Genomic DNA, 9,061 nt, shown 5'->3' on the forward strand with positions numbered 1-9,061 from the left:
AAAGAATCAAGATTAAAAGACATCAAAAGAGGACCCATTCAACTAAATATGTAGCATCAGACAATAGGGATGCAGATCTCACACAGACGACATGCTAACCTGAAACCAAGGCACACAGAGAGGGAAGTAGGTCAGTAGAACCGACAGGATTTCAGGGCAGGAAACCAAAGAGGCCGTGTTGCATGAAGTGCAGGATGCCGGCCATCTCAGATCCTGCCCCAACAATGGCAAAATGGATCTCTCAAATGCTGAGAGATTGGACAGAGATGTACAAAGAATGAGCACGTTTCTGTTAGAATAGGAAAAAATAAAAAATAAATTAAAAGGGAAATGGTTAAGAGGTAGGAAGATACAGCTTCCTCTCAAGGAGCCAATAGCCACTGGGGTGTGCTGTCCTCTCATGATCAAAGGTTTGAGGGGGATGACTCACAGGTCTCTACTGAAGGGGCTCTACTGAAATGCACCACAAAGAAAGGGTATGGAAACAACCTAAGTGTCCAGTGCCAGAGGACAGGTGAAATGATAGCACAGCCACACAACAGGACATGATGCAGCCACAATGCTGTGGATGAATATTCACTCAATTGAAATATGGTCAAGACATATTAAGTGCAAAAAGCAAGCGTGAAGCAGTAGGTACAATGTAATCCTGTTCCTCACATGTAAAATGCAGATGAAGGTAATAGTACTTACCCTATAGAGTTGTTACAAGCATTTGATTAATATATGCAAAGTGCTTGGCAGTGCCTGGAACATGTAGATGCTGTATAGCATCATTGTTTTATCGTCACTGATTTTTTTTTAATTCTTAAAATTTTTATTTTATTTATTTATTTTTAGATCTGTCGCCGAGGCTGGAGTGCAGTGGTGCAATCTCGGCTCACTGCAACCTCCACCTCCCAGGATCAAGTGATTCTCGTGCCTCAGCCTCCCAAGTAGCTGGGACTACAGGTGCATGACCCCATGCCCAGCTAATTTTTTTTTTTTTTTTTTTTTTGAGATGAAGTTTCGCTCTTGTCACCCAGGCTGGAGTGCAGTGGTGTGATCTCGGCTCACCTCAACTTCCACCTCCCAGGTTCAAGCGATTCTCCTGCCTCAGCTTCTCAAGTAGCTGGGATTACAGGTGCCTGCCATCACGCCCAGCTGATTTTTGTATTTTTAGTAGAGAAACGGTTTCACCATGTTGATCAGGTGGGTCTCAAACTCCTGACCTCAAGTGATTGGCCCATCTCAGCCTCCCAAAGTGCTGGGATTACAGGCATGAGCCACAGTGCCCGGCCTGAAACAATTTTTTTTTTTCTTGATATGGAATGCTTCATGAATTTGTGTGTCATCCTTGCATGGGGGCCATGCCAATCTTCTCTGTATTGTCCCAATTTTAGTATATGGGCTGCCGAAGTGAGCACTGTCATCACTTCTTTTAAGTGTTCAGGTCTACTGTTCTGACCCTTGGGAGTCAATGTATTTTGTGATTCAAACTTTTTCAGATTTTACAAAGGTGCATAATTACAGAATATCCTTAGTGTGCTTGAGGTAGCAACTCACAACAGTCAAATTCATTAATATTTCTGCAGTGAAACATATGGGTATTCACATTAAGTGAGATAACTAAAGAATATAAATAGCACCACATCAGTTTGGATCAGGTGGTGAAGCCAAATAAATTCACTATAAACTTGGAAAACAAACACGAAAACAAAACAGCCTTGTGGTTCCAGGGATTTTTGCCTGGGGGAGTTCCAGATGAGAGACTGTCGACCTGTTACTATGGAAGCATCAGGAAAGCCTGAACGCATTGTGTTGTTACGGTGCTGCTGCTCACTGAGGAGACTGACTGCGGCTTATTTTTATTTTTGCCTTTTGACTTGCTGTTTTAATTTTTAATTTTTCTGCACCGAGTATTAATTATATTTTTGCCTATAGTTTCTTGAATTTCAATTGATTCAGATAAATGTAACACAAATTTAACCCAAGGAGAATATTGCATTGCTCAGTGGACCTCAAAAAGATCATAGTCAGCATTGGGTTCACAATTTTCATTTGCGCCTTTAGGAAAGTATATTTTTCTGGGGAGGCAGGCAACACTAAAGGAGATGGAGCGGGTTTTTCTATTCTTTTTTGTCTGTCTTTAAGCTGGTCCCACCAACACAGTCCATATCCAGAACTAGCTAATTCCTCAACTAGGGCTTGCTTTACCTCCTTTTCTTTTCTTTTCTTTTCTTTTTTCTTTTCCCTTCTCTTCTCTTCTCCTCTCCTCTCTTCTCTTCTTTTCTTCTTTTCTTTTTCTCTTTTCCTCTCTCTCTTTCTTTTTTTCTTTTTGAGATGGAGTCTTGCTCTGTCGCCCAGGCTGGAGTGCAGTGGCATGATCTTGGCTCACTGCAATCTCTGCCTTCCGGGTTCAAGTGATTCTCCTACCTCAGCCTCTGGAGTAGCTGGGACTACAGGCATGTGCCACCATGCCCAGCTACGTTTCATATTTTTAGTAGAGACGGGGTTTCACCATATTGGCCAGGCTGGTCTTGAACTCCTGACCTTGTGATACACCCGCCTTGGCCTCCCAAAGTGCTGGGATTACAGGCATGAGCCACCACGCCCAGCCCCTCCTCTTTCATGATAAATGTATATTAGTTTTACATTAAAAAGTAAAACAAGGCCAGACATGGTGCATTCTGCCTGTAATCCCAGCATTTTGGGAGGCTGAGGTGGGAGGATTGCTTGAGGCCAGGAGTTCGAGACCAGCCTGGGCAACACAGCAAGACCCTGTCTCTACCAAAAATGAACTGAGTTAGCTTGGCATGGTGGCGTATGTCTGTAGTCCCAGCTACTCAGGAGTCTGAGGCAGGAAGATGGCTTGAGCCCAAGATTTTGAGAAGGCAGTGAACTGTGATTGCACCACTGCATTCCATCCTGGGCGACAGAGCAAGACCCGGTTTCTCTTTTTTTTTTTTTTTTTTTTTTTTTGAGACGGAGTCTTGCTCTGTCACCCAGGCTGGAGTGCAGTGGCCGGATCTCAGCTCACTGCAAGCTCCGCCTCCCGGGTTTACGCCATTCTCCTGCCTCAGCCTCCCGAGTAGCTGGGACTACAGGCGCCCGCCACCTCGCCCGGCTATTTTTTTTGTATTTTTTAGTAGAGACGGGGTTTCACCGTGTTAGCCGGGATCGTCTCTCGATCTCGTGACCTCGTGATCCGCCCGTCTCGGCCTCCCAAAGTGCTGGGATTACAGGCTTGAGCCACCGCGCCCGGCGACCCGGTTTCTCTAAAGAAAAAAAATAAGGGGGTCAGGCATGGTGGCTCACGCCTGTAATCCCAACACTTTGGGAGGTCGAGGCGGATGGATCACCTGAGGTCAGGAGTTTGAGACCCGCCTGGCCAACATGATGAAATCCTGTCTCTACTAAAAATACAAAAATTAGCTGGGTGTGATGGTGGGCTCCTGTAGTCTCAGCTACTCGGGAGGCTGAGGCAGGAGAATTTCTTGAACCCAGGAGGCAGAGGTTGCAGTGAGCTGAGATTGCACCACTGCACTCCAGCCTGGGTGACAGAGCTAGACTCTGTCTCAAATAAATAAATAAATAAATAAATAAATAAATAAATAAAAATAAAAAGTAAAGCAGTAACCACAATAAACTGAAAAATAAATAGAATGTGGGGACAAGTGAGAAAAGTGTGTGTGGACATGGGAAATGGGGGAAGAAGGACCCTGCAGGGGCACGGAGCGGGTTTAGGGGAGGTTTTTAGGGCGTGAGCTGCCTCATGAGCCAGGAAGGAGATGTTGCTGGGCAGACCTGCAGTCAGTGAGGCAGGGAGAGGCGGCTGTTCTGGGCGACTTTGCAGCTCAGGGTAGGCGCAGGGCCCCGAAGGGGAAGGGGAAGTGTCGAAACATCCGTGGGACGCCCTGCTGAGTTCTCCAACCCTGAAACCCGGGACCCTTTCCTGTGCAGCTTCTTGGGAGCTTGAACAAGTTGAGGGAAGTGACATATCCAGGAGGAAATTTCAATGCACGTGTGTGAGGGCTTCTAGTCAACTATTTGGTTGAGGATTCCTTAGATTGATGAAAAACAAGTGCTAATAAAAGGACCTATGCCTATGTCTATATCATCTATGTCTATATATTTATTTTAAATCATGAGCTTTGTCAGACTCGGATGGGCTGATGGTTGAGGGGCTTCTGCCAGAAGGCTGGCCAGCCTGGGAAAGGGAAGTGTGCCTAAGTCAATGGAGGTCACAGAAGAAGGGGTGGGAAAGGCTCGCAGAAATTCTAAATAGAAAAGGAGCTTTGGATTAGGCAAGTCATATGTGGACTTTAAGGACATCGGAAGGTAGAAAATGCCAGATGAGGAAGTCATCATGTACACACAAAACTTACAGCCCCAAGCCCCGATCCCTGTTGTCAGGACCCAAGACCAACTACTAGTGAAGGGACACAGAGGCGGGAGGGTCCTAGAGGAAGGAGACCCTCCAGGGAAGGGTTCAGGAGGCAACAGCTCCCTCACAGTTCACAGAGGAGCCCTCATCCCCTAGCAAAGTCCATGGACTGCCCAGGAGAGAAAGCTGATTTCTTTCCTGCTTACCATGCATAAGAGGACCCCCAGGGAATCTGGGCCTACCCATATGGCCAGCTCTTGGAGGCCTAGGACGGCCCGAGGCGCAAGACTCAACAGAAGGTCAGGGCCGCCTTGGTGGAAGGGCTGCTGAGTGTGTGTGACAGACCTGTGACGTGTGACCTGGCAGTGACTCTTAAACTAGGCTGTGCAGTACTCTGGACCAAGGCAGTCTACAGCTAAAACAGAAGTATTTTCTGCATTTGTAGATAGAATTATCTCCATTTTAAAAATATTATTTTGGTTGGGTGCGGTGGCTCACACCTATAATCCCAGCAGTTTGGGAGGCTGAGGCAGGTAGATCACCTGAGGTCAGGAGTTTGAGACCAGCGTGGCCAATATGGTGAAACCCCGTTTCTAGTAAAAATACAAAAATCAGCTGGGTGTGGTGGCACACGCCTGTAATCCCAGCTACTGGGGAGGCTGAGGCAGGAGAATTGCTTGAACCTGGGAGGTGGAGGCTGTAGTGAACCAAGATCACGCCATTGCACTCTAGCTTAGGCAACAAGAGTGAGACTGCATCTCAAAAAAATCAACCTACCTTCCTTCCTTCCTTCCTTCCTTCCTTCCTTCCTTCCTTCCTTCCTTCCTTCCTTCCCTTCCTCCCTCCCTCCCTCCCTCCCTCCCTCCCTCCCTCCTCCCTCCCTCCCTCCCTCCTTCCTTCCTTCCTTCCTTCCTTCCTTCCTTCCTTCCTTCCTCCCTTCCTCCCTTCCTCCCTTCCTCCCTTCCTCCCTTCCTTTTCTTTACTCTGACGCCCAGGCTGGAGTGCAGTGCTACAATCTCAGCTCACTGCAGCCTCTCTCTGCCAAATTCAACTGATTTCTCCTGCCTCAGCTTCCCAAGTAGCTGGGATTACAGGCATGTGCCACCACGCCCAGCTAATTTTTGTACTTTTAGTAGAGATGGAGTTTTATCACGTTGGCCAGGCTAGTCTTGAACTCCTGACCTCAGGTGATCCACCCACCGCATCCTCCCAAAGTGCTGGGATTACAGGCATGAGCCACCACCCCCGGCTGAAAAGAATATTTATTTCTGATAGTAAAAGTAATATTTTTTATCCATAATTTTACCTACACATAGCTAGATATATTTCCTTCCAGTCTCTTTTTTGTGACTATATTGATTAATAATATATTTATAAATATATGTTAGAAATATTTATGAATAATAGCTATTACTATTGTTCATTTAACATTTTTTGAATGCTTACTGGGGTCAGGCACTATTCTAAATTATTCTTTTTGTTTTCCCTGTTATAATTGGCAAAGACACTATTCTTTTTTTTTTTTTTTTTTTTTTTTGAGACGGAGTCTCGCTCTCTCCCCGGGCTGGAGTGCAGTGGCACAACCTCGGCTCACTGCAAGCTCCGCCTCCCGGGTTCACGGCATTCTCCTGCCTCAGCCTCCCGAGTAACTGGGACTACAGGCGCCCACCACCGCGCCCGGCTAATTTTTTGAAATTTTTAGTAGAGACGGGGTTTCACTGTGTTAGCCAGAATGGTCTCGATTTCCTGACCTCATGATCCGCCCGCCTCAGCCTCCCAAAGTGCTGGGATTACAGGCGTGAGCCACTGCGCCCAGCCGGCAAAGACACTATTCTAAACACTTTACAGATACTGACCTGTGCAATCTTCAAAATAACCCTATGAGGTGAAAACATTGTTTTCCGGGCTAGGTGTTTTGGCTTATACCTGTAATCTCACCACTTTGGGAGGCGGAGCCAGGAGGATCACTTGAGCCCAGGAGTTTGAGACCAGCCTGAGCAACATAGTGAGACCCCATCTCTATATAAAATAAATAAATAAATACTTTTTTACAATATCAAAAAACATTTTTTTCCTGTTTAACAATGAAAACGCAAGGAACAGAGAGGTAAGTAAATTTGTCTGAGGTCACACAGGTAGTAAGTGGGGAGCTCAAATACAGATCTGACTGTGGAGCATGTTTTTCGCCAAAATACACGCTATACCATATATGATTTTGTGTTAAGACTTCTCATTAAGTATTATATTGTATTTTTCATATCATAAAAATATTTACCAAATGTCCAGTTTTTTTCTCATAACTTTTTATGATTCTTTGATCCCTACCACCACTTGTTTATCTTACAAAGCAAGTAAAAGAAAATATCTAATTTAGTTTAAACCTGTATGTTGATTTGATATAACTTATATAAACTAGGTACTTATTTAATATGTCATTATTTCAGAATGCTCGAAAATGAAACCATGCTGCCCAGGGGCTCTACTCCACAACTAAAAGCAAGCAAAATTCTTGACGTGTTCTCAAATTCTGCCTTTTCTGTTCCTCTGTTCCTTCAGGCATCCATTCCTTTATCTGGCCAACATTTTCTGAGCACCTATTTGCCAGGCCTGTGCCAGGTAGTGGGAATCCAGTGGTGTCTAAGGGCACACAGCATGGACCCTCAGGGGCTCTCTGTCTCAGGAGAGACGGGCAACAGAATCCACCGTGGAATCCACCATGAGCAAGCTGGAGCGATCAAGGGGGCAGGAGGAGGGAAACAGGGCAGGAGATAAGCAGGGAATGCTGCCCCAGAGAGGACTTCTGACCTGAGCCCTGAGCAGAGGAAGAAAGCGATCCTAGCATAGGGAGCGACGTGTGCAGAGACACATTCATGGGCACCATAAAAAATATGTTTCAAGCAGAGGATGGTTGTTGGTGATGGAGGGGAGCAGAGAGAGGATGATGAAGAAGGGAAGGAAAATAGCATGAAGTAGCTAGGGATGAAAACCACAATGGGGATCCATTGAGGGGGTTTGAACAAGCAAAGGACATGCAGATTTGGATTTGGAAAAGATCACTCCAGTGGAGAAAAGATTGGAGGGGAAAAGCCTTGAAGCAGGAAGTCTAGGTAGGAGACCATTGCAGGGATCCAGACGAGAGAAGATGGCGGCCTGAATTAGGACATGGGGCAATTGAAGGGAAAGAAGGGAACGCAAAGTAGCAAGAAAGTTGTTTCCTTTGGACCTTGTCTTAGTCTGTTGGTGCTGCTTTAACAAAATACCACAGACTGGGCAATTTATAAGGGGCAGAAATTTATTTTCTCTGTTCTGGAGGCTGGAGAGTCCAAAATCAAGGCACCAGCAGATTCAGTGTCGCAAAAGTTGCTCTCTGCTTTGAAGATGGCACCTTGAATACTGTGTCTTTACATGACTGAAGGCAGAAGGGCAAAAAGGGCTGAACACTGTGTGAAGCCTCTTTTATAAAGGCCTTAATCCCATTCACTAGGGCTCTGCCCTCATGACTTATTCACCTTGTAAAAGCCACACCTCTTAATATTAGCACGTTGGCAATTAAGTTTCAATACACGAATTTTGGAGGACACATAAACATTCAAGCCACAGTGGACATGGAGACTGGATCTGGGTGATGAAGTAGAGGGAGGAAGAGAGGATGACCCAGGCTTTCGGCTTGGACATTGGGTGGAAGGTAGGTAGGTGATGGTACTCTACACCAAGATGGGGACTATCAGAACTGGTTTATGGATTTTAGTTTTGTGAATGTTGTTGAGTTTTAAGGGTCTAGCTACTGGCTACAGATATGTCGCTGAAATTTATGAGAGAAAGCCAGATTGGGATTATGAATTTTGGAGGCAGCAGCATTTGGATGGTAACAGAACATGGACTGTCTGGAAGAGATCATCCAGTGACAGTGCATAGACTGAGAGAGAAACAGACCTGAGATAGAACCCTGGGAAGCAGCAAAGTATATGGAACAGGCAGTGAAAACTGTCCACAAGAAAGACAGAATGAGGGCTGGGCACGGTGGCTCATGCCTGTAATCCCAGCACTTAGGGAGGCTGAGGTGGGCAGATCACGAGGTCAGAGTTCAAGACGAGCCTGGCCAACATGATGAAACCCTGCCTTCATTAAAAATACAAAAATTAACTGGGCGTGGTGGTGGGTATCTGTAATCCCAGCTATTGGGGAGGCTAAGGCAAGAGAATCGCTTGAACCTGGAAGGTGGAGTTTGCAGTGAGCTGAGATCAAACCATTGCACTCCAGCCTGGGTGACAGAGCAAGACTCCATCTCAAAAAAAAAAAAAAAAATTAGGCCAGAGAGGTTGGAGGAAAGCCAGGAGAGATGTTGCCCCAGAAGCCAAAGAGAGAGACACAAGAGGCAACACATCAAGAGAGTAAAAAATGACTGAGTTGAGAAGTGAAAAAGAAGGACGGAGGGAGACCTAAATATGTTTCAATAATAGGATGAAATGTCTGGAGAGGAAGAAGTTGAGGATGGAGGAGACACAAAGCCCCAAAACTGTCTTGTTTGATGATGATGACGATGGTGATAATGATGATAATGATGGCTCGATGATCCCTTACTATATGTCAGATACCGTGTTCTGGTTTTAGGTAGGTTCATTGTTTGTTTGTTTTTTGAGATAGGGTCACATCCTGTCACCCAGGCTGGAGTGCAATGGCACAATTATGGCTCAC

General features: G+C 45.7%; 1 non-coding gene across 1 annotated transcript; it reads right to left on the bottom strand.

Annotated features, from left to right (window-relative positions):
• Positions 1 to 1,299: 1,299 nt before the first annotated feature.
• LOC112426065 (U6 spliceosomal RNA) lies at positions 1,300 to 1,406 on the bottom strand. The gene has a single exon (XR_003017330.1). It is a non-coding gene; the product is annotated as a U6 spliceosomal RNA (small nuclear RNA).
• Positions 1,407 to 9,061: the final 7,655 nt, after the last annotated feature.

This window comes from Macaca nemestrina, chromosome 9 (assembly GCF_043159975.1).
Source record: "Macaca nemestrina isolate mMacNem1 chromosome 9, mMacNem.hap1, whole genome shotgun sequence".
NCBI classification, from domain to species: Eukaryota; Metazoa; Chordata; class Mammalia; order Primates; family Cercopithecidae; genus Macaca; species Macaca nemestrina.